We start from the raw sequence: 25,355 nt of genomic DNA on the forward strand, positions 1-25,355 counted from the left end.
AGGTTGCTGGGAATTGTAGTTTCCTTTTAGCCCCACCCTCCCCCTTCCGAGCGCCAGATGTCACAGTCCCGCGAACTACACCCTGGGAGTTGTGGTCCGTTCAGGGCCAGCCTCTGCCCGTCCCGTCCCCGAACGGGCTCTGACTTCTGTCTGCTGCTGAAATCCCCATTTGGGCTTCTTGGGACGTGGAGGGAGAAATGTCTGCTCATGCGGAGGAGGAGGAAGAGGTCCAGGGCCTCTGGCCGGGCTTGCGTCATGAGGAGCCCCCACAATAACGGAGGTTGGCACGCGGGCTGGGTGAGGAGGGCTCAGCCTGCGCGTGGACCAGAGCCAGGTAAAGTGAAGCGAAGGGAGGATTCTTTTAGACGAGCATGCGGGCTAGCCAATGGTTGCACAATGCGCTCCATGGCCCTCAGGGTTGTGGGGTACTGGGGGCAGCTAGGTTGGCTGGATAAGTGTCCGCAAAGCCCGTTCCAACCTGTGTCCTCTGCTTCAGGGGTGCTGGTCAGCTTTCACCTACAAGAGCACATGAGCTCTTTCACAGCTCCCTGCACACATACCCCCATGGATTTCCTGTCTCACCCTATCCCCCAGCAGTGTGCCACCCGATCTGCAAGGGCCCACTTGGAGGCTCAGGGTGGCAGCCACTGCCTAAGCAGAAATAGGTCATGTCACTCTGTACCAGGTTTCATGGGCTTTGGCCTTCATTGAGATATTTGCCTCAGAGTGTGTATCTCCACTCTACCTTCAACCATGGGAAATCACTGTGTAGTTTGGTGTCACTTGCTCTCTGTCAGCCTTACAGGGGTTTTTTTTTTGGGGGGGGGGGGGAAGAAGCCATTTGCTGTGCTTACACAAAGGTTCTTCCCAATTAACAGGACTTTCACGTCCTGCACTTTATCTCAGGTGCTTCTCTTGGCTTTCCATATCTGCCGTTAAAGGACACTGATACTTCTCTCTCATGAGGTAACTCTTGAGGATGTTCTGCAGAAACTCCCAACAACCCATGGTCACACATAACCCAGACCATCCATGGCTGTGGGCTACAGGGACTCCTTTTCCTCTCTTTGCTTCTGCCTTGTGAATCATGTTTCCCTCCACATAGCATTTCCCACAGCAGAGTCCTTCTGCTTGTCAAGCTGCACCTACTCTATTCTGCATGACATTCTGCCCAGTTCATGCATTAATAATTTTATGTGGTTCTCCATTCACATAGCACTTGCTTTAGGAACATCTACATGATGACTTTCTCCACATCCACAGGCATGCACCACCATCAATAGGCAGGGTCTTGGGCACAGGAAGGGGAGTTGGCCAAGATCAGAGATTGCCCGTTGATGATGTCTCCCCCTGCCTCAGAAGGAAATGGGTCATGCCAGGTTGAGGCTGTGGGTCTGACACTTGTAGGTGGCTCAGCCCAGGCCTCTGATGCCCCAGGGATGCATGCAAGGAGTTCTGCCTGCACAGGTAGGTGTGAGCCAGCATGTAGGGTGCCCAGCACTGATCCCATCTGGTTTCTGGGCATTGGCGGGAGAGTGAAAGAAGCAGGGGAATCCAACCGCTGGGGTTGTGGTAACTGCCATCCGGGCAAAATTGCTTGCCAGCATCATTGCCAAAGCAGAAGAATGGATTGAAAGCCAGACCACAGTTTCTTAAGCGATTTCATTTCTAGCTGGTTTCCGCATGAGAGACAAGCAATTTCAGGACAATGTGCAGAAGAGCCCTGATTCACTCCATTACTTTGTCCATTGTTGCCCCGAAATAGTTGGTTCACATTTCAGAATGCATAAAAATAAATCTACATATTTTAAAGAAGCTGTTTTGTATTCTGCTGATGGAAAGGGGTTTTCTTCATTTCCTTCATTATTTGCTTCAGAATTTGAAATTGCTGTAAAAACTTTTCATGCTAAAGATGAGCTCTTCTCAGGATACAGCCAGGCAGCTTTATTAGCAACAATCCAGATGTGGTCACCGTTCCCTTTTCCAGGATGTTTTTTTTTTTTTTAAATCCAGCCTAGTTAGCTTCATTGGCTAACTTGTAGCTTTACAATTTTCATATGTATTATCCATTTACAAGTCTACAGTAGGGTTAATTTTATGCTATGATTCTACACTAAAACTTTTTAGGTACTGGTTTTCATAATTTTAATTTTGAGTTTGAGCATATACCTTTTTAAATGAAATTAAAAAATAACCCCATCAATCACAATTAGCAAAGATAACTGATATCAATGGCTGAATGGCCATACATTGCCAGTGATGGGTTTCTCATAAATACCTGGCTTAACAACAGAGGAGTCTCCCAGACACTTCTTTAGTCTTCTCCAGTCAGATATCTTGAACTTCAGATGCTAGAATTTCTACTCAGCACAGCCAGTGGGAGTTGAAATCTTACACATCTGAAGGGCACCAGGTTGAGAAAGCTATTTTATCTGTTTGATGTCTCTTTGTGTATGAAGAACAGTGGTTAAACCAATGACATATCACTCCCACTTCTTGTAACAGAAATCCAATCAGTATATTCAAAACATAAATCACAGCACATGTCACCCAATAAAAAGATGTGACCACTAAGTATAAGGACAGAGGAAAGCTTTGAAGGGATGCGTCAGTTTGACAAAAATTTCTTTGAATGACTGCATCAAAAAGATTTACGGATCAAAGTTCAACATAGTGAACTGAATCAGGTGGTTGCAAAGCACTTCACACATTCAGTGGATTATTTGATTCTGGGATTGTTACAAACAACATACAGAATTGCAACTTTACTTCTAGATATGAAGAATGCTGGAGGTGATGAGCTGTCTGATGCAGATATAAGTTACGAGCCAATGAGTTTTATTCTCCAAACAAACCCTGATTATAAGGTTCTTTTGGGTGGACAATCTTGCTTTGGAACTAAGTTTTGTCAACATGCCCTGTCCAGCCTGGCACCCAGTCAAATCCACTGAGATCATTCCTACAATGAGATAAATTTACCGCTAACTAAGTTAACTCTCCAGGAAACCCAGAACACCCTGTGATTAGAGGCAGAAAAGATGCACCGACCCACAAAAGCAAGTCAGTGGTGACTTTTTTTCAGTGGCACCCCAAGCCTGATATCTTAGAAAGAAGTGGAGGTGGGTGGGGAGAGAGGATAAAATCTACCCTCTAAACCAGTGTTTCTCAAGTTTGGCAACTTCAAGATGTGTGGACTTCAACTCCCAGAATTATAAACCATTTTACAAATGTTTATTTTTACATTGGGGTAGGCCACCTTCATGAATTCAGAAAAAAATGTGCTCTTTACTCTAGAATCTGGAGGCTGCTTTGTTGACTTTTCCTCATCCCTGTTACCTGTACCTTTAAAAAGATGGAAGGGGGAGGGTGCTTTTTAAAAATTAAGGCAAAACCTTTTAGGTATCCTGATGAAACCAGGCAGAATTAATGTCCTTTGAAAAGTTCCATCCTTGGTTCTTTCTTTCCATTCTATCAAACAATGAAACTGCTGAAGGCATTTGATGCTTGCCCATTGGAGCCTATGCATGTATCTTTTTTTTTTCAAACTGAATCTCGAATTGCAAAAGAGCCCAGATTGAATTGCTTTGCCCTCGAACCAGAAAGTCAGAATGAATTATGCCCTCTTTGAATCTCCAATTCAAACTGAATCAGGGCTGATTCTTGTAGACCTATTAAGCATCTCTAACACACTTTGTCCATTCATTATTGGTTAACTATAGCACACAGTCTGGTGGAAGAGAGAAAGCTTCTTGGTTTGTGCCATTCTGGGTAGTTACCCAATTTTAGAAATTAAGCACTGAGCCTTCCCAGTATGATCAACAGCCGCATGAAACATTCAAGCCCAGCTCTTTTGAGCATCACAACAGGGCTCTATTTCCTCTCTGAGAACAGCTTCAGCCTCTCTTACCAATTACCAGTAGCAACCAGGCTGCTTTCGATTATAATACCCCCTAACACGGGAATGATAGCAACTCTGATGAGAGAGCTGTAAAAGAAAATAGACCCTCACTTCTGCAAATCGATTCCGCAGGTTTCCAATTTCCCCATTCAGTATTGCTATGGGCTGTGAAATTGACCAGAGCTGTATAAAAATGAAAGTGGAGGAAGAATGGTGGGGCTCCCACCTAGTAAGAAATGACATTCTTGACTGCTTGTCCTCTTCAGCCAGTGGACCCTTCTTCCCTAAAAGCTTTCATGGGGTCAAAGCTCCAGATGCAGAGGCCGGCTGGATTAGGGGATAAAATGAGGCAGTGGAATGGCTAATGGTATCTACTAAAGATACAGCTATTGTAATCTTCTATTTCAGAAAGGGAACTTTTTCCCAATACTGCTGCTTTCTTCTGTAAACTTTCCTATAGGCATAAGAGGGAGATTACAACAAAAGCTGAGATTTTGTCTCTCCCTCCCTCCCCCCACCCCACCCCCCCTTCACTCACAGACGGGGCAGGGACCATCAACTTGCCCATGGGAAGGAACAGGAGAAGAAAATCAAAACATCAGAGCCTGCTTCAGCACCAACTAGGTCTGAATGCACTGGAGTACAATCTCCATTACCTTTAGCCAGCATGACCAACCTCAGTTAGTCTAAAGGCTAAAACGTACTGTCCCTTCCTACAGCCATCACAAAGCATCCCACAGTATGAATTGGGGAACACGGAGCATGGTCTGCAGCATATGGTCTCTGAGCAAGAAGTTCAATCTGTCAGTTTACTGTTTATTTACAAGCTTAGCTCACTTCCTTCAGCTCAGGGTGATCACTGACTGGGTAATTCTGGGAGTTGAAGTCCACACATTTTAAAGTTCCCAAGGTTGGGAAACATTGCTCTAGAGGACTCTTGGCCTCCTGATTTGTTTCAAAATATAAATACCTTACTTGGATGTTAACCGGGGTAATGGGAAAGTAAATGAAGTCCTGCAAGTGCACCACCACCTTCCTTCTTGGAGGGAATTTCCCAGCAAATTCCTTGGAAAGTAAGAAAAGAAAAAGAAAGTCTGGAGCATGGTGCTTTGCTTCCTTGTACTCATGCCAATTGCCTTTAAATAAAAAGTTGGAGGTAGAGAATGGTGCATTGTAAGTTTGAGGTACAAGGAAGGCTATCAAGAGCTGTTCTAGTAATGTTATCTGTTTGTGTGTTTGTGGGGTGGGGGTGGGGTTGTATGAAAGAGAGAAAGCTTCTTTCCATCCTTTTTGTTCAGCATATTTTTGATGTTTATATGTTCTGAGTAGGCCTTTTTTTTGTTCCTCTAAAAGAGAAATAGCACACTTAGGTGACTGATTATGAACTATCTAGTTGGCATTGACTCTTAGCAACCACATAGATAGGTTTATACATGACAATCTGTGCCTAACCTGGTCTTTCAGGTCTTCCAACAATGCACCCATCACAGCTGTGATCAAAACAACCCATCTTGCTATTGATTGTTGTTGTCTTTTTCCTTCCACCTTTCCCAGCATCATCTTCTTCAGAGAGCTAGGTCTTCCCATTATGTCTAAAATATAGTTTGGCACTCTGATCTACCTGCTGTCTTGTACCTAGTTTCATCAGCAAATGACTTCTCTTTTTGACTCTGTGACCTTCTTCCCACAAAAGCCATGTTGTATTGTTACACAAAATATGCTTCCTTCTGTTTTGATATATTTGGAGAACTTTGTTGTAATTCTTCCACTATGGTGTTTTTTTGAAAACACAATAGAAATGTAGAGATCATGTGATAAGGTCTTAAGGATGTTAGTTAGATTTGGTCAAGGGGACCAGATTCAAATCCGTATTCCCCTGTAAAGGTAGCTGGGTGATGTTAGGCTAACTGCTGAACCAGACTGAAAAATTGTAAGATTAACTAGGTGGTTTGGAAAAAAATATTTGTAAGCCACCTGAGGTTTACCAATAAATTTGCCCTCAAGTTGCAAAAGAAGAGGACATGTACATGATATCCTTTTACTGAAACAATGCCTTTCCACAGTACTGTTAGTCTTTCATCTCTATTTTGAAATGTTCATTTGATGACAGGCCAAAAAATCTAACCTTGGCAGCGGCTTTGTGTTACTGCCTCAGTGAATTACAATAACAAAGTGAAACTCTTTGGCTACTAGTTCGTCAGCCTCAGGATGTCTTTCCTGCTGATGGAAGTCAAATGTTTATTCATCCAAAACAATGCCCTGGAAACTATAGGCATGATGTGTGAAATGGTAACATTTACTAACACCTTACTTTCTTGCACCTGCAAAGACCAAGGACAAGCTACAGAGTAAACAGAAGTTGAATTGGGGTAGTTCCAGCACTCTGCCCTGGAGTCAGAGAAGTCCATGTTTTCTCCATATGAAGCACATGGTTCAGAGCATTTGGACTCCTGATTGCTCACTGGACCTGGACTCTGTGTCTGATTTATCAACAGTCTGGAAATCTTTATTTCTAGAATACTTTAAAGACTATCAGCTTTGTTAAGAAACCAAAAAAAGAAATGAACAATAAAGTACTTCTTAAACTTACTAACTCCAATTTTAGTAAACCAAACAGTGAGGATCTCCACCTCCTGCAGCAACGATATAAGTCTAGTTCAGTGGTGCAGGATGCACATCACAGACTATGTTTCTTGTTAGATCACATTTTTCTGAAAGAGCATGTGTCTCAATGATACTGATTGTGCAGCAAGCAATAAATACATTTCCTGTTATATTTTGGATATCATCATACATAGTTTCCATGTTTCTAGAGCACCTGAAATTATACCTTGTAATCCATAGTAGACAAGGGGAGAACTTTTCCATTTGACTATCCATTTTTAGGACAGATAAAATTTCTCATCAAATTTTAATTTAAAAATCTATTGGAGAATTCTCCAAATTGGACTGGGAGGCAAATAGGGGTTGTACTACCTTCACAAGCAGGTCATGAGTGCTCTTCTTCCTTTTTTTTAACTCTTAAAAACCCTAGCATTTATACCAACAATATTAAATAAAACTAGAATCCTCTAGTTTTCAAAGAGCCCAGGTTGGGCTTTTTAGTAGGTTTTTTATTTTTATTTTTTTAATATAACAAAAGGTTATTCGGCTACCTTGTAAAAGCAAGCATCTCTTTACCTCACCATGCAGGAAAGATGTGACATTTCCAATTTCACTCTCAGGAGAAACCAGAAGATATCAATAGCCATCCCACTTTCTGATGGGTATGTAGTCTCAGTAGTGCACATATTATTTAGCAGAGTGAAAAGAGGAGTAGTTGGCAAGACAACGGAGCAGCTTGGAAGAAGAAAAGGAGGCTACAGGGAAGTTGATGAGCTTCAGTGTGGAATTGGAGGCTGCCTGTCTCCTCTCACAGTGAAGAATTTTAGCTGCAGTCTTTCTATTTGATGCTCTGTCCCAATCTCTTTAATGGAAACAGGCAATATTGCATAACCTTTCAATTACTGTGGAAAAAGTTGGGGGACACACAGAACTTTGTGGTAATCTTTCAAAAACAAATGTGTATCTTGTTTACTATTGTGATGTTGTTTCCAGGACACGCATTTCTTAAGAACATTACAATATGTACATCTGTTTGTAGATTTAGCTAACCGGCTTGATAGTTAAGTATTGAATCCAGCATTTTGAGTGGATTTTTTTTTTAATTTTTATTTTTTCAGGAAGCATCTTTGAATTGATGCTGAGCATTACTAGGCATTAACTTGATCAGGGGAAGGAAGAGAAGGGAGATCACAAAGGGAGCTTGTCCTTGAAAGCAGATTAATCTTATGTTGCCTGCAGAGTATGTTACATCAGATTCAACCACAGAATGGCAGGGGGGTAATTAATGGGATAGATACTAGATTGATATTTCTGAGTACCCCATGTCACCCCATGGATTCAGTGTTGTTTAGACAGGCTGGTGGAACCAGGACCCCTGATGGTCACATCTCCTGTTAATTTCATGAAGGTCTCACCTCAGCGGTGTGGTCCATTTTATTTTAGGAACAACAGAAACCCTTAACGTCCTCAAAATGTTTCATTTTGGTTTGAAGTCCAGGCTAACACATTTGAATGGAAAATATCTTCTCAGGACTTTCCTTTATAGGCCCTTCTCTATGTGGTTTTGGGACCACTCCCAGATTGATGCCATACCTCAGGGCTCAAGAGGTGCTAACCTGGGTAACCAAACAGTGATACTGTTGTTAGCTGTTGTAATAACAGGTCTGAGGATGTGGAAGGTGGTGATGATGGCCATGTGGAAGTGCCCTGCATATCCTTGTAACATTTATATCCAATCATTCAATCCAGCTTTTACTAAAGATTCTTTAGTCAAATATCTTTAGGAAAATGCCACAAAATTGCAATTCAAACAGAGTAGTTAGGAATAGCAAAAGACATCATTATTCATCAAAAGTCCAGGCTAATAAAGTTAATTTATTGCTATGACCGCTGTGGAGAAGATCTGATGCTTGTAAACTGAAACTGATCTCCTAATTCCGTGTTGCCACTTCTGATCTCCAGACAGATGACTCATCTTAGTCCACATTCTGATGCATTAGAGTTACAGGCTGTTTTAACAATGGTAATAAAGATTTTGACAAAGTCATCTAGTAACCTTGCATAGAACAAGATCTTAGAAAACCAAGTACTGAAATTAGTTTGTTTTTGATTATTTTAATGCCCTGGCTACTTTCCCACTTTTATATTGTAAGAGAAGTGGTATAACCCAATTAACTGAAGTTGCCTGAATATTCATTGTTTTATATGTCCTATGTCATGATTTTTATATTAGGCACTCTTATATATTCTGTTGAACAGTAAGTTTAAAATTGCCCCCTAAAACCTATCATCCTGTAGATATGTTCAAACTGCAATTCTTCCAATGTCCAGCAAGCATGGTAGGAATCCTGGGTGTTTCATTCCCAGTGCCTGCTTTGGCTGTGCTAGCTAGGAATTTTAGGACTCAGTTTAACATGTCTGAAGTCAACAGCGTTGGAGAAGATCTGTTAAAACAATAGGAGGTTCAGCACCAAAATTCAGTACTGAATTTATAATTACAATACAATACTGTAACAAGGGGATAAACTTTGAAGCATTTCAGATTTGAAGGGGAAAAGGTGCTTTGGAGCATGCACTGATACTCACCTAGCACCTGTCAGCAACACCTTAAACCAAAGGAGCCTTTTCCTGGGATCATGCAGCAGCTGCAGAGGGCAGCCATGTGATCCAGGGAAAAGGCATGGCCGCTTCAAAAAGTCCCCAGGTGGTGCTACATGAGTGCTCATGTGCACTCTGAAGGACTTCTCTTTTGAATCTCAAGCACTGCCATGCAAAACTTATCAAAGTTTAAATCCCTACTGATAGAGGAAAAAAAACTAGTCAATACTGGCAAATTTTCGGAGGAAAGGATTATGTAATTTAGATCCTACGACCCTGTGGGCCCCAAACTCTGACACTGTGCTTTGTATGATAAGACACAGAAAGAGCCTTAGCACTCTCAAAGTTTCTGTGGAACAACTGTAATTACCATTTTAAAAATATATAATTGTGTAGTTGCACCAAAGATGGACATGGGTATCTCCAGGTGTGAGTAGGTCCCTTGGTGTTGCTTCTCTGGTGACTACAGTTCTAAGCAAAGTTGCAGCACTGAGTCTAGAACCTTTTATTACGTCACAATCCCACCACATAATATTGCTCCAAGAGCATTGTGGGAAATTTAATGTAGTGGCTAAATCCAATTGTCCTGGGCTGTTCAAGGCATAGTGCCTAAAGCAAGCAGAACCTGGCATCTACCTGTAAACACTGCATGCCAATGCCAGTGGCCCTGAAATAGAATATTATATTTTAAAATTACGGTGATATAAAAGAACATCGCAAACATCTGTAATTTCAAACATCATGCATATTGTAATAGGGTGCTTTTAGTGCCAAGTTTTTCCCCATCAAAAACAGTACCGCAAAACAGCTTTGTAAAAATTTAACCTGGACTGCAAACCGCTATCTGGATATATGCATTGTAATAAGCAACTTGAAAAAATAGACTCACTTTTTCCTAATCCACCCCCTGCCCCAGCCCCAGTCAAAATCCTGGCATATCCCATTAACTTAAACCCTGAACATTTTATACCAAAGCCCTTGATTTTATTCTGGGAAAAATAATTTCATATCCTTTTTGGAAGAGTACTTTCAAATTTGCTCAGCTCATACATTTTTATGGTAATAAGCAATAGGACTCAGCACTACTCATTTTCTACTCAAAAGAGTAGCTTTCCAAATTTGAAACAGCAAAATAAAATAGCCATAAGCCAGTGACATTTGGAGTCTATAGTGCATCTCCTTTTTTAAATACTAAGAGCACAGTATCATCTTTTTTTAAAAAAAAGAATCTAAATCATATATGAAAATTCCTATTTTCAGTACAGATAAAAGGGGAAAAGCATATAGAAATTATTATAAAACTGGTAGACAGGAACATCATTCTACTCTATAAACTTTACAATAAAGCTCTGGTCTTAGCTATAGTCACTGGAATGTTTTCTTTAACCAAATCTACATCCCCATCAAATTCAATTGTGTCAAAATATAATTCTCATTGAGACAAGTGATGATCTAAATGTTTTTGAGGCTTCCCAGACCTTTGTTTTGATCCAGAAATCCGAGTGTACCTAATGGAGGAAAGTAATTAATATAATTCTGTCTACTGAAATGAATTTAATTTAATTTTACTTATTAAATTTAGAAGGCCATCCAACTCCAAAAGACTCTGGACAGGTACAAATAATAGAAACCGAAAGAGAAGGGGAAAAAAAGAATAAAACACATCCCAGGAGAAACTAACTAAAATATAAAATCCTAAACCAAATGCAGTAGAGAAAGCATTAATGCATAGAGGTTTCTCTACTGCCCATTTTATGAGTATCCTTCTTCTATGTCCTGTAAATAACATAATTAGCAGACTACATAAGAAGCATGTAGTTCCCACTAAAATCAGTAGGACAACCATGGCTGATTTTCACCATGGTTGATATTGGAACCAAAGGTCCAATAACTTAGACTGGTTCACTCATTATGCTAAGGCTGATTTATTCAACCATAGTTCTCTTGATCAACTACAACTGGCTGGGTTTAAACAACCTGCTAAGCCATAAACCAAACCACAATTGGTGTATTTATACAACATGCTAAATCAGAACAAATCACGCTATAGCTCAGGGCAACATTTGAACTCAGCTTAGTGTGGATTCAATTCTATGTCTTTTCTTATGGGTAATTCAAGTGTGTTAATTTTGAGCATGCTAATAATTAGCAAGGTTTGTGGGAAAAAATAATCTCTTGAAACAAACAAATACCTAATGTCAAAGAATCCCAGGACTGTCTTAGTACATACGAAGAGAGTCCTGGGATTCTTTGACATTAAATATATTCTACTTGAATGTATTGAACTTGTTCTGGGATTATGCTTACGAATCAAAAGCAGATTTCAGTCACCAATTTTAACCCTTGGCACCAATGTTATTGTCAGTATCTGCCGGTTGTTAAACTGAAAGACCTAGTCACATAGATAAGGAATATTTAATAACCAGCCAGACTTTTATTGTCTGTTTGTACCTTTGAGCCAGTTTTTTTATTCCTGCTGACTACCTGAAGAAGTTCCTGCCGTTTTCTTGGCAAGATTTCAGAAGTGGTTTGCCATTGCCTCCTTCCTAGGGCTAAGAAAGAGGGACCCAAGGTCACCCAGCTGGCTCTGTGCCTAAGGCAGAACTATAACTCATGGCCTCCCAATTTCTAGCCTGGTGCGTTAATTACAACACCAAACTGTCTCTCAGCCAGACATTACCCCTTTTCTTACATGAAGCAATGATACTCTGGATCAGCATTCAATCTTGAGAATACTCCCAATGACTTAATACTAACCCAGGATATAACCAAGGCCATGTCTCCACTAGTAACTCATAGCATCTTCATAATGTTGCCCACCTATCATTGTAATGACATCTGCTTACAGACAGTTATTATATTACATTACAGTTATTACATTACATTAAAATTATTTTGGCCTAATGATAGTTGGACAACTCTAGAAGATCTTACAGTCATTAGTAAGGAATAAGGCAAGATTGCTCAGAATAATTTAAGAAGTTTAATATAATAAATTAAAACAAAATACTAAGATAAGGATCTGATAGTAGGAATAAAATATGTTTATTTCATTTCATAGTTTAGCTATTAATCAAAAACACAAAAAGTTTGGTTTCAACCCACCCAGTTCAGTTAATTATAGCATAAATTGTAGTATAGCAGTAATGAATTATAAAACCTGTAGTGCCTCATTTCATACTGTATCAGAGGTACATGATGTGGCTAAGCCTCCATTTTTTTTAAAATTAACTCTATACAGATGCTGAGGATCAGAATATTCCCTGAAATTATATTAGAAATATTTACAAACAGATGTTCCTTGTTTTGTGACAGAAGGTCCAATTTTCTTTGTCACTGTTTCAAGACAGGCCATTCAGGACTTTTTCCAAAGATCATGTTATTAATTTTGAAAAGTTGTTTGGGGCCTATAAAGGTATAACCACATAAAGACAACAGGAAAGCCAAACATGACAAGACATCCCAGTAAATAAATACATGAATAAAGTAAAAAAATTAACTGTACAGAGAAATGTTTCTACGTTATGTGAAACCGGGTTGGCACTAGATAGTTTTCCATATAGATTGAACATTTGCAGGCATCACAACCCATCTGATTTTAGCAAATTTACCATTATGGAAGAGGCAGATCAGAGAACATGCTGGTAAAGAATGAAGATCAAGCCACAGCTTGAATATGTGCTGTGAACAGTGCAAATGACTGAGCTCTTTGAGGATGGGTTGTATCATTAGTAATTTTTAATAACAGTAGTTTTAGTAGTAATATAGGAATATGAACATTCAAACACTGCAGCCTTGTGCATTCGTAGTGGGATTCCAAAGAGAGAAGAAAAAAGTGACGGGTGAAGCTTAAATATAGTTCTCCTGAAGCAGAAAGACAGACCAATTAAATTTCTGTATTAGCTCACTCTATTTTCATTCAATGCCACAGGCCAAATTCATGCCTGGCTCAGTTTCCACAGGAGTGAAATCTGGATCTGTCAGGCATTCAAAAACCCGCCTGGTGAAAAGTTAGGGAAATAGTCAAATAATGCATTGTATGAGATTATTGATTAAGTCACAGGAATTATAGCCATGAGGTAATCTTTCAACACCTGGAAATAGTCTTCAGGCAATGCTGGACATGTTGAAAATGAAGAAGAGAAGCCATTCATAAGAAGCACATTTCCTCTTCCCAGATGTTGCCAGTTTGGAAGTGGTTTCATGCCTTTCTTTCACTAGTTTAAAAAAAAAACAAACCTCATGAAATAAGGCAATCACAGAATTATAAACTTTCAGCCCTAAAGTAAAGAGTTAATACTTAAAACAAAGCCTGGGATTTGTGTAATCAGAAGGGATTGCATTAAGAATGTGTTTCAGATCATTTGATCTGAAATGAAAATGGATAAGTGAGCACTTTCACCTATAAAAACCCTCCCTGGCTTACGTGTGCAGCTAAACTGGTTCTTGTGCCTTAAAGGTACTGTGGTTATGTGTTAAATACATAGTTATCTACCTTTATCAGGTGGGAAAGGGCAGAGATTGTTTAACTATAGATTCTCAAACAAGGATATGTATTTTATGATCTAAGACTAATTCCTACTAAAATTATCAGCGATAGAGGCTCATCTTCTGTGTTCAGAAGTTCAAAAGAGGGACAACCTCAGATTATCACTCTTATATGAGCCCATGTGATAAAAGTAGCTAAGATAAAAGAAAGAACCTTTTTCTAACCTGGTTAGAAATGTTGGTTATGGTTGCATCTCCTCCATAAAAAAGAAATGAGCAACAGGAGGAGGAGGCAACCACAAAGGGGTGATGGAGATGAAGATGGGGCAAGCTTTCTCAGGCCATGAAACCCAGCCTTACCACCTGAGTGTCTTACATATGTGTAAACTTGAACTCACTCAATTCTCAGCAATGGGCATGCTGTCTGCAGAATTCCAGGAGCTGAAGACCACATCTAAGGTGTCCCAGGTTAGAGAAGGCCACCATAAGATTTTGCTTTCTTTAGTTTAGTACCTTCTAGCATCAACTGTTTGTAATTATAACTCCCCCTCTTTCATTAGAAGCCTGAAATCAGGACCTAGCATCCAAACTGTAGTGTATAGAGGTTTTTTTTATCCCTGATTAAAGCAGTGTTTTTCAAACTTGTCAACTTTAAGATGTGTGGACTTCAACTCCCAGAATTCCCCCTGGCTGGGGAATACTGGGAGTTGAAGTCCACACATCTTAAAGTTGACAAGTTTGAAAAACACTGGATTAAAGCATGCCAGTGATCTCGTATTGCTACTTGATAACCTTGGGCTGCCTGTAGTTTATAATTGTTGCAGATGCCCAGCATTTAGTTCTAGCTGTTTCAGGAAAGCAAATGGCAGAAGAACCTGCTCCTGGTTCTGCCATTTATCTCTGCTGTACAAATATTATCTGAGCTTGGAGTAGCCAAGAAAACAATCTTAAATTCAGAGATAGGAGTCCTTGATTTAACCTGGTTGTTTAATGTTTCCTAAGTTTGATATGTGAAAGTGCAACTTAGAAGTCATTAATTTCCTCAAAGAATGGGAGGTTTGTGAAAGTGCTCTGAAGCCTTTGTTAGAGAAGACTGACTGCCTCTGCCTCAAATTCCAATCCATAAGATTTCCTGGGGAGAGGGAATATCTGCTAAACCCTGCTCCCCATCTCACCTATTTTTTAAAAATTATTTTAATTATGAACAACAGAAATCTGGCATGCTGAAAATCAAAGCACTTATACCTAGCATCATATATATTTCTTTCCAAGAATGGTAGCAGTTCCATTGGCCTGACAGGAGTTCCTGGAAAATAAAAATGCCAGACTTTTGTAGGCAATGTTTTTATAGCATTGTAGAACCCCAATGTTGAAATTGGCCACTTAGGCCATCAAATCCTTCCCTGCCCCCAGTGCAGGTAGCTATTTTAAAGCATGCATAAATGTTTCTGCTTCAAGAAGAGGAATTCACCATCTCCCTAAATATTTTGAAATGCTCACCTGCCCAGACAAAAAATGAAGAATAATCTGAGAGTCAATAAAGAGCATCCTGGGGAGGGGGAGCTAAATGGGATGGTTGGAAGCAATCTCACCAGTTTACCTGCCATTAAATGGGCATTTTGTGACTGGCCATGTCCACCTGCAGCCATTTTGTGGGCAAGCAAGCCTCTCTCATTGCAGTGAGAATGCTACCCACCTAAATTCCAAATGTGCCCACCAACTCAAAAAGGCTGCCTGCCCCATTATAGATATACTGTCAAACAATTCCTAAAATTTGCCACCATTTCCATCTTGTGTGTGTTCTGTTCTTTACTGGTGAGCACTAACACATACACATATTTAGACATCCCAGTACCTTGAATGGATTGCCCCATCACCTCAAGATCTCTTTTACCCTCTGATCATAAAAAATGCAACAATGTAAGGACCCCCATATGTGTGTAGATTGTATTTCAATGCAAAAATGAAAGGTTGCAGTGGCTCATTTGCTTTAAGACTAATGGGTTCACAGGGTTTTAGTCAATGCACATAGGCAGATATATCCTTTGGTAATGGACAGGAGGAAGCCATGAATTAAAAATTATAATTATGTATGTGCAGTTTGGGACAAGATTCAATAATGCAAAGCAAATGAACTTTCTTTAAAAAATCAAGAAAATAATCAATGTAGATTATTAAAACATCTATAAATGAAGGATAAATGAATCTGGGGAGGAATTCAGAGACAAATGCTTTCTATACTTCCATGCTGGGAATGTTGCACTCAGCTCTTCCTTGGCACCCCGTTCCAGGCTTCCGTGGAAACATTTCAGGCTCCGTCCATTCTAAAGTTGGCTAAATAAACAGAAATCCAATCATGAATCTGTTTAATCTTTGTTTGCTTATGGTTTCAAGTATTCTTTCACATTTGAAGGCAACTGCTTTTTATTTTTGAAAATGTTTCCTTTTAAAGTGCCAGGTGTCTCAAATGTTTCAGTGAATGCCTCTTGTGTTAGAACTGCAAGTAAACAAGAAACATCGCCAAATAAAACATTAAGATGCATACAAACAGCCTGGATTATCAACAGAAGCGAATATGTGCAGCTCAGGGTTGAACTGTGGAGTCCTTGGGGTTCTCTGAGCTTGGCTGTTTTCTTGCAAACGTTCCGTTACCTGGCTAGGTAACATCTTCAGTGCTACAATGGGATGGGGTTTGCTCTCTGTTTATATACAGTGGCTTGCCCTGCCAGTGTTGGTGGGGGTGGGGTTTTTGGGGTTTTTTATGTTTTCCCCTTGATTAGGGTATTGTTTACTGCTTGATTGTATGTCTGGTGGTAATCTTGGTGTTAATCTCTGCTTATATGGGTGATGACTGCTGGTGAGGAGATGTTCTGGTCATTTGTTTTCCTTTCTATTGTCTCTTTTGAATAGTGTGTAGATGTTGTTTATCCCTATGTGCCTGTTGATGGCTGCCTTGTCTGAATACCAAGCTTCCAAGAAATCCCTCACATTTTTGGATTTAGCTTGGTCTAAGATGCTGACAGTTTCCCAGGTGAAACTCTGGCTAAGTCTGTCCATGTGTTGTGAGATTAAGGAGTTTTCATTATGTCTTCTGATTGCTAGTTGGTGTTCATGGATGCACTCTGCAAGCCTTCTGCCTGTCTGTCCTTCTGTTTTTTCTTCTTGGGCTACAGGGTCTTTTGGTTTGCTCAAGATGTTTTGGAGGGCTTTAGTTGGTTTGTGTGCTATGGAGATGCCATGTGGTTGTAACAGTCCGTTGGTAGTTTCTGAGACGTTTCTGATGTATGGCAGTGTTATCCTTTTCATAGCTTGTGTTGGTTGTGTTGTAGTAGGTTGAGTGGTCAGGCACTTTTTGATACCCAAGTCTATCAGAAGACAACCCATACTAATCAAATACTCCATTACCAAAGTAACAACCCAACCTCCCACAAGAGGAGCTGTGTAAGAAAATTATTCAAACGAGCACAAATGCATTGCAGCAACCCAGAACAGCAGAAAAAGGAAACAGACCACCTATACAACATCTTCCAACAAAATGAATATCCATGCAACTTTATCAAAAAGTGCCTGACCACTCAACCTAGCACACAAACCAACTAAAGCCCTCCAAAACATCTTAAGCAAACCAAAAGACCCAGTAGCCCAAGAAGAAAAAACAGGAGTCATCTACAACATACACTGTAAGGACTGTAACAACCATTATGTAGGACAGACAGGGAAAAAACAAAACAAAACATTCATATATCATCGTAGGATCTGATCTCTCTTCAATTCTTCTTTGTCCCATCACATAGGCTTCTTCAAGCCTTTAACAAGCCTCTTTTTGTAAATCCAATAAAAAGACATTGTCCAGGTCATTCTCGTAGTTTATCATTTGCACTTCCCCTTTAATTTTTAAAACTTCAGCTACCTTCTTTTGTATATCCAGTAAAGGATCCTTATCTGGGTCATTCTCTTGGCCTGCCACTTGCATTTCCACTTTAAATACCTTCTCTATCTTGTAAGCCACACTTTTTTTAATCCAATATTTCTGATTCCACTATTTCTGCATCAAGCAAGATATATTTCACATCCATCATTCCTTCATTAACATCCTTTAAACACAGTCTATCTGTAGAAGCAGACATTGTTACTGATAGTATTGATATTGTGGCTACTAATTTCTGCCCCCATTCTTCAAAGATCTCTTTTAATATTTCAAATGTTATAGTGTTTTATGTCATTCATAAATCCAAATCAAAACCAAAGGCAAGGTTTTGGGTTTTTTTGACCTGGAATCTTTAGTCTCCTCTAGTGTCCAATTTAAATAATAAGGTCTCTAATCTCTGTTATGACTTACAGTAGACAAAATAATTTTAGTTCCCACAAAAAGCTGTTTATTTTATATAGTTAGTTCCAAAATCTTATAGTAAAAGTTTCAATATTCCAAATTTGTCTGGACCCTTAATTCATTTATAACTTTCTTGGTTCAAAATCTTACTTAGCTTTTTGCCATTTATTTCAAATTCTTTCAGTTCTTAAACTTATAGTTATATCTTCTTTTGTTCAGAGATGAAGATAGACTTACCAAGTGGCTTTTCAAACTTGTCATTCCAAAATTTCTAACAGCCTTAAGATAGTTAAATAGGCAATTTCCTAAAGTGATTAGAAGTGAATTTAGTATCCTTCAAAAGGCTCTGCCATGGTTGTGAGCTTGGTGATTGATCCTTTTGTCTCTCAGGACTCAAACCCTCCCTCCCTGCAAGCTATTAAAGCCTTGGCAGTGTGGAAGCCATGTTATCTCTGTTAGTTCGGTCGGTGCTATTGTACACCTAACTGTCACAAAGATTTCAGGATGGCCCTTTTTGTATTCCATCTTTGACTGTTTACGTGGATCATTTCTATATATATAACATGGCTTTCCTCAGCTGAAGTACATATGCTAAGTTTTGAATTTTGCTTATCAGCTGTACTAGAGTACGTTATAGTGTTCACATTCATAGTTTTTTTTCTCCCTGGTACTGCCATTCTCACCAGCTCTCTCGCCTTCTTGATGCATACTTTAAACAATCAAATTGTCATAGGATTGTAAGGGAGGTCTTTTAGCCCAAACCTCTGGCTATAGCAGATTTCCTCAGACCATCCCTGACAAATGGCTGTCCAACTTTTGCTTGAAAAGCTCCAGTGATGGGAGGTCCACAGTTCCAGGAGGCAGGTTGTTCCACTGCTTTATAGCATTCATGGTCAGGAGATTCCTCCTTCTTCTGAGTTTGGATCTCCCTCTATAAAACTTCCACCCATTGGTTCTTGTGCTGTCTTCGCACTATGGAGAATCAATCCACACCCTCTTCCCTGTGGCAGTACTTCAAGTATTGGAAGACAGCTTTCATGTCTCCCCTCAACCTTCTCTTCTTGAAGCTACCCAGTTCCTCTGAGCATTCTTCATAGGATTTGGTCACCAATCCCCACCCCCACCCCATCTTTGTGGCCTTTCTCTGTACTTCATTCTATTCTCACTCCAAAGAGGACCTTCTTTTGCCATGTGTTAGAATGCCTGCCCTCTGAAGAGCACACCCTCTCTGAATGAGCCGTCTGCCTTTTGGAAAGGAAGCTAGATCAGCAGTATGTACACACTGTTTAAGCTGTTCCTGTCCTGGGTTCATATTGGCTTGACTTTCAGTCAATTTGACACAATCCTCTTACTCTTTGGTAACAGTTCGCAAGTTATTCAGTCCAAACTGCAGGCTATCTTGTCCTCCCATTGAACAATTCCCCTTCTGCTGTGCCCTCCCACCTTTCTTGCTCCAGGAAAGCAACTGCCTGTATATGGGTCTCCTGGACATACATACATACTGTACATGTATATGTGCTAGGGTGAAGCCCTTCTGCCTTGAGTGAATGGTAAAATAGTGCACAACTGCACTTACTGAAAATAATAATAAAGCAGTGGGAGAAGTAGGAAACTCAGAATAAAAAATGTTAAAAAATCAGCTTCTAACTGGGTTTCCAACCAGCAGGCTTCTATTTACAAGGCAAGAGTTACGGTGCTTATGATAAAAGGGTGATCTAAAAGGTATTGGAGCTAATGAGACACCGTGGCTCAGCTGAAAGGGCATTCCTTCCTTTACAGGAGTATTACGAATGTTTGCCGCCTTGTGTTATATATAAAAAAGGCAGAATAAAATCATCATCATCATTATCAGCATCTTCATCATCATGCTAGATGGTAAGGAAGTAAAGCATGCCAGCCAAATGGGCAACAGCACTTAATGCAACATAAGAGACAAGCTCTATTTTTAAACCACAGAAGGAAAACATCTGGAGATTGAATTTCTAATGGGTGGGAGATGAGCAAGTGCTGACATCCATTTCTGCCCTCAAGAAATAGTTGCTGCCCATAGTGTCAAAGAGGCAGCTAAGCAGTGCTGATAAGCCCTGAGCCAGAAATTGGGCACAGACCAATCTCTCAAGTAATTCAGGAGGCAGAACTAAAAGAAAGGGTTAATCAAAAAGTAAGTCCTGCAGCATAACCAGAGATAAGGAGAAAACATAAGACACATCAGAGTCTAGGAAGACCTCATACTCCTTATTGCTCTGAAGATGCCAACAGCTAGCCTAACCAGAGCAATTTGACTCCTTAATCATGTGGAGGGCCTCCATGGATACATGAAATTGTTCCTCTGCCCATGGACAGCAAGCAGCCTGAGGTGGGTGGGGCTAGTTCATCCCAGCACCACCTGAATGTCCATGCAGTTTTGCTACTAGCCACAACATGTTGAAGAGCATATTCAGTATGTGTCCCTTTCAAAAGCCAGATGCCCCAGACATCCTTTTGATCAGGGTTTTTAATTATTAGATTTTTGTGCCACCTTTATCTTTGGTCAACTCAAGGCAGCTTATATGCATAATGCTCCCACTTCCTATTTTCCTCACAACATCAACCCTGTGGGAGAATGGTTGGGCTGAGCTGGCTTTCATGCCTAAGGGAGAAGTAGACCTCACGGCCTCCTGCTTTCTAGCTCAGCTCCCTAACCACTATGCCAAATTTGCATATATATTTTCATTCTCCCTCTCCCTCTGGTATTTAATAAACTGTTTCTGCTGTACTTTTCTGATCTGGCCTGGCATTTTTGTTTCATGATTTTGAAGGCTTTTTTTTTTTCCTGTCAAATTATTTAAGATGTTAAGATGTTTTTTAAAAATGCTTAGCTATTATTTCTGTTTCCATAGATTTTAGTTTTCCATAGATGGTTTGTTTTGAATGACTTATTCCCTGGTTTGGAGTTGTTTTGAATGGTGAAAAAGTGGGATTGACTTTCTAGAGAAAAAAAATAAATGGTCTTATGTTTTAGGCAACTCGATTCTATGGTTGACAAAGGGAGTGTGGGAAGAACCTCTTGTTTTGGAACGGACAGAGATTAGGCACACAGCCCAATTTCTGCACAATCAAGCTAAGCTGATGGGTAGAGAGGAAAAAAAACACATCCAGTTAGAATTATTGTGCTTTGCAAAGTCTAAAACATCTGCCTGGTGTGAGGCTTATTTCTCTTTGTTCTCTGTCTGAAGATGAATTGCTGGATTAGTTCCACTCAAGAAGTTCAATGCATAACTAAACATACCTCTGATGTCTTGAGGATATCCACTCAGTGGGGAAGTCTGCAACCCAATAGTGAAGCAGGAATAAAAGGAACTCCCTTGTGACTACGGTGCACCCAGGTGTGAAATCCTGAGCTGTCATTTCAGCAGCATGTCAGTATGTGAGTAACAAACTGGCTTCTGGCAAGCTGAAGTGATAGAACGAGCCACAGTTCTAGCAAAGGAGTTTCAAACAATGTAAAAATTGGAGGGTGGGGTTTTTGTTTTTTTTGGTAAATATTGGATTTGCAAAATATTTGCATTTGTTTGAATTTTGTTTTGGACAAGATATCCCAGCTGGGGAAAGTTGACAGAGCTCTCAGAAACCAAAGATTTAGTTAATGTTGTCTGTATGTGTCTTTAATTATATATTTATTTATCTCATGGATAACCTTCTCTTTCCTCTAAGAAGAGTTCAGTGCAGGTTTCACTGTATGCAAATTTTCCAGTCCAAAATGAAGATAAATATCCCAATCATGAAGCATTCCTCATCTCCATGGCAGCAAAATCAATAAACCCTAAGTCAGATTTGGAAATAACTTCAGTTAAAAACTCCTGCCAAGTTCACATGCCACCCAGAAGGGTCTCTAGCAAACCTGCATTATACTTATTTTCAAGCAACCACATGGAGGGCTATGCTGTAAGTCACATTCCTACACACTTATTTCCTATCAGTTTTGTAACAGCCTTGATGAAGTCTTTGAAGTCCTCTAGTCCATTCCCCATGTTGGCTGGGGAATTCTGGGAGTTGAAGTCCACCCATCTAAAAGTTGCTGAGGTTGAGGAACCCTGCTCTAGCCTATCTTTGGTTGGCTAAACATCTACAGCACAGATGTGACAGATGTGTGGTACAGATCCCAGACATTAGAACTCATGTTTTGATTGCAGGGAGTGAGGAAGCTCTTCATCTGTTTCTAATACTTTGACCTACAGAAACTGTTGGGCTAGCAAGCAAACAAACAAACAAACAAATAAAATCTTTTCCCCTATTGCTGTAGGATATGATGAACATCAATCTAACCTCCTCAGCGTGGTCCATGTTTTCATTGTCTTAGGTTGCAATGCTATATTTAGGAACCTGAAAATATGTCCCACTAAAATCACAGAGTTGGAAGGGGCTATTTAGAGTCCAATCCCCTACTCAACTTAGAGCATCATTTTAAAGCCTCCCCACCAAATGGATGTCCTGCCTGTTCTTGAATACGTCCAGCAAAGAAGCATCCACCACCACCCGAGATAATTGGTTCAGTTACTGAACTGCTCCTGCGAATACAAATGTTTTGGTAACATTAAGCCACAATTTCTACTAACCAGAGCGTCTTGCCTCTTGGTTGACAGAGAATGAGTCAAGAACAATGTCTTCTGCGTGACAGCCTTCAGATAACTATTCACTAACTAACCGTAAAAGGATTTCTGTCACAACACACATGAAAAGGAACATGCTATTAGCTTTATTATAGGGGGAAAGGGGAATGTCAAGGTTTTAGTAGCAGCTTGTGTGTAGTACAGTGTATGTTCTGCCACTATATATCATGAGCAACTGTCATTTAGAAGAGTTAGGATTACTCATACATAAGACCCGTGGAATGAGTCTTCTGATTTTTTAAAGGAATGCAGCTGGGAATGACAAATCCTATAATGGAAATACAGTCACGCTGTTTAGGAAGGACACTTCATAGATTGGGAAATGGTTTTCTAGTTTTACGTCTTCCCCATTGAGCAGAAAGCTCTTGAATTTTTCGGCTTCAGAATAAACGAGGAGGCTTTCCGAAAGCCCAGTGAAACCCACAGAGGAAAAAGGGGAGAGCAAAGGACAGAAGCTAATGTCAGAATCATGGAAAATACTTGGAAGCACTGGGAATTGTTTAAAAAATACCCTTTGATTAGAATAGCAACAAAAATGCTAATCTGCAATTGAAGAGGAAAGCTTCTAAAGTAGCTCACAAATAGCATGAATTATTCAGAGGCAGGTTATTATTTTTCGTCTGTTATTTTGCATATGATTGAAGCTTCAAACCTGGTGCAAATGCACAAATTCAGCTCAGCGCTGAAGTGGGAAGAGAGACATGTAACAGTCTCCAGCGTGGATTTTCAATTCTCTTTAGTCCCAATAAACTACGATAGTTTGACCTTCTATGAGAAGCTCCACTTCCACTCTAATTGGTGCTTGCTTTGATTTATGCAGCTGTAACCTAAGTTCAAAGCAGAATCTCTTTTTGTATTTAGGGTGAATTAATCTAGCATCAGGGAAAAGCAATAATGAGAGACAGAATCATATTAACTTTCTCAAATCATTCTCCACCACCAGATTCCAAATGAAGCTGAGGACAAGCCAGATTTAGTGCAGCCTTTCCCTATCGGAGACATTGAGACTACAACTTCCAAAATTCCCAGCCCAGGTGAAATAAGTGAGTGTTTTCAAAACCCTGTTGGGTCATTGTGCATGAAGGAGGCATCTCTCGAACTGGAAGGGACGCCACAGGACTGTGCAATGTTTGTGGAATGGAAGAAACAGCCAATTATGTCTTTCAGGACAGTTTGAAGTACAGTAATAACAGAGGTCAACCCTTCGAGGTAGGCCATGTCAGGAAACAAGAAATACTAGAACTCTATTTTATTTTATGGCCAGAATAACAGAATCTTGAAAGCCTGACTACACTTTTCCTTCCCTCAAGGTGGGGCAACATTAAGTTTCTTTCTCAAACTTTGTTTTCCTGGGCTAAGCTCATGTTTTATTAACAGTTGTCACATCAGGGTCTTTGTGCATCTCATACTACTGGGGCAGAGATAATTTAACTTGGGTATTTGAGTTCTTTCTTTAAGAAGGTATAACAGAGCAATGCAAAAAGCCTTGCAGCTTTTGTGGATTTTTTTGGAATGTGGAATATCTTGGAAAGTGTGATTTATTGTGACTGTACAGGTTCTTTCTGTAGGTAGCAATATCAGGGCCTACATGGGCCTTGCATCACCATTATCCAAAAGGCAGAGGAAGAGGAGAACTTCCAACCATCATGTTAAAATTTCTGAGAGTTCTTCCAACATATCTGATGGAGGCCAGATTGTGAAGTTCAGCTTTCATGCTCAATCTTCTATGCCACCACCATTCTGGTTAGTAAAAAAATTAGGTATGATGGATCCAGGATTATCTCCAGGCTGATGTTCTAATCAATGATGAATCCACAAACATCTGACCCCAAAGGCATACCCCTGGTTTTACAAAATCCTCACAGTCAAGGTGGCTTCTCAGATTGAGCTGTTTGTATTGAGAACATGTGGAGATGTTTTTATCTTTTCTAATCTCTTTCTTTTGGAATCTGTCGTTTCACTATTTTTGGCATTTAGCTCTCTAGGTCCTCCTTGGTTATGACAGAATCTCCCCCTTTACATCAGCCTGGTGGATAGCCATGTCCTGTCAAAGCAGCTGGATATCAGAACCAGAGAATCATGACATTCCACAGAGCATTTAGCAGCAGTGTGACCTGGCTGATTTCCACCTCAGCTGTCATGAAGAAGCCCAGAAGACAAGTTAAGGTAGATAGATGTACTGTACCAGCATTTTAGCCTGGAGAATGTGTGCTAAAGTAGCACTGTTGTTCTTACACTCTTGGTGATTCCTTGCAATAACTGAGGTGAAGCTTCCTTCTCCTGTTACTCTCCATGAGCCCTTTCAGAGATAGACAACATTTCCAAGGGTAATCTGTGTACATGTAATCTGTCTCACTTGTAATCTGCATTTGCATAACCAACCTGTCTTCCCCCCACTTCCCCTTCACCTCACCTCTCCCCACCCCAGTTTGAATCCTACATCAATCTAGCCATCTTTATCTATGTATCTGATGAAGTGAGTTGCAGCTCACGAAAGCTTATGCCTTTTAACAAAATTTGTTAGTCGGAAAAAGCCCTACCAGACTCCTCCTGATGTTTTACCACCACAGACTAACACAGCTCTCCTCCTTCAATGCCTCTATTTCCAGGAGAGAGAGATCTTGTAAATCTCACAGCTTCTTGAATCAAAACAGACCTGACTGTCATGGCCATGTGGTCAGTAAAATTAATTTACTAAAGTGTGAACTCAGTTACAGAGTAAATTTCAAAAGCTAGTATCTTGTACAAGCACTAGCAGTGATACTTCTAGAGAATTTCAGACCCTGGA

General features: G+C 40.1%; 1 long non-coding RNA gene across 8 annotated transcripts in view; it reads left to right on the forward strand.

The window, feature by feature from the left end:
• The first annotated feature begins 14 nt into the window (after positions 1-14).
• LOC112540957 (uncharacterized) overlaps positions 15-25,355 on the forward strand; it is a 40,177-nt gene continuing 14,836 nt past the window's right edge. For 3 of the 8 annotated variants that reach the window (XR_015794953.1, XR_015794954.1, XR_015794955.1), the window contains exons 1-3: positions 45-334; positions 23,511-24,310; positions 24,545-24,733. This is a non-coding gene — a long non-coding RNA (uncharacterized LOC112540957). Of the gene's footprint in view, positions 335-23,510; positions 24,311-24,544; positions 24,734-25,355 lie in introns of all 8 variants that reach the window. The other 5 variants (XR_015794956.1, XR_015794959.1, XR_003084992.2 and 2 more) reach the window with 5 other exon arrangements.

The sequence above is a fragment of the Python bivittatus genome, unplaced genomic scaffold (genome assembly GCF_059951505.1).
Source record: "Python bivittatus isolate LINGU-HERP-01145 unplaced genomic scaffold, Pbiv_v1 ctg000080_np1212, whole genome shotgun sequence".
NCBI classification, from domain to species: Eukaryota; Metazoa; Chordata; class Lepidosauria; order Squamata; family Pythonidae; genus Python; species Python bivittatus.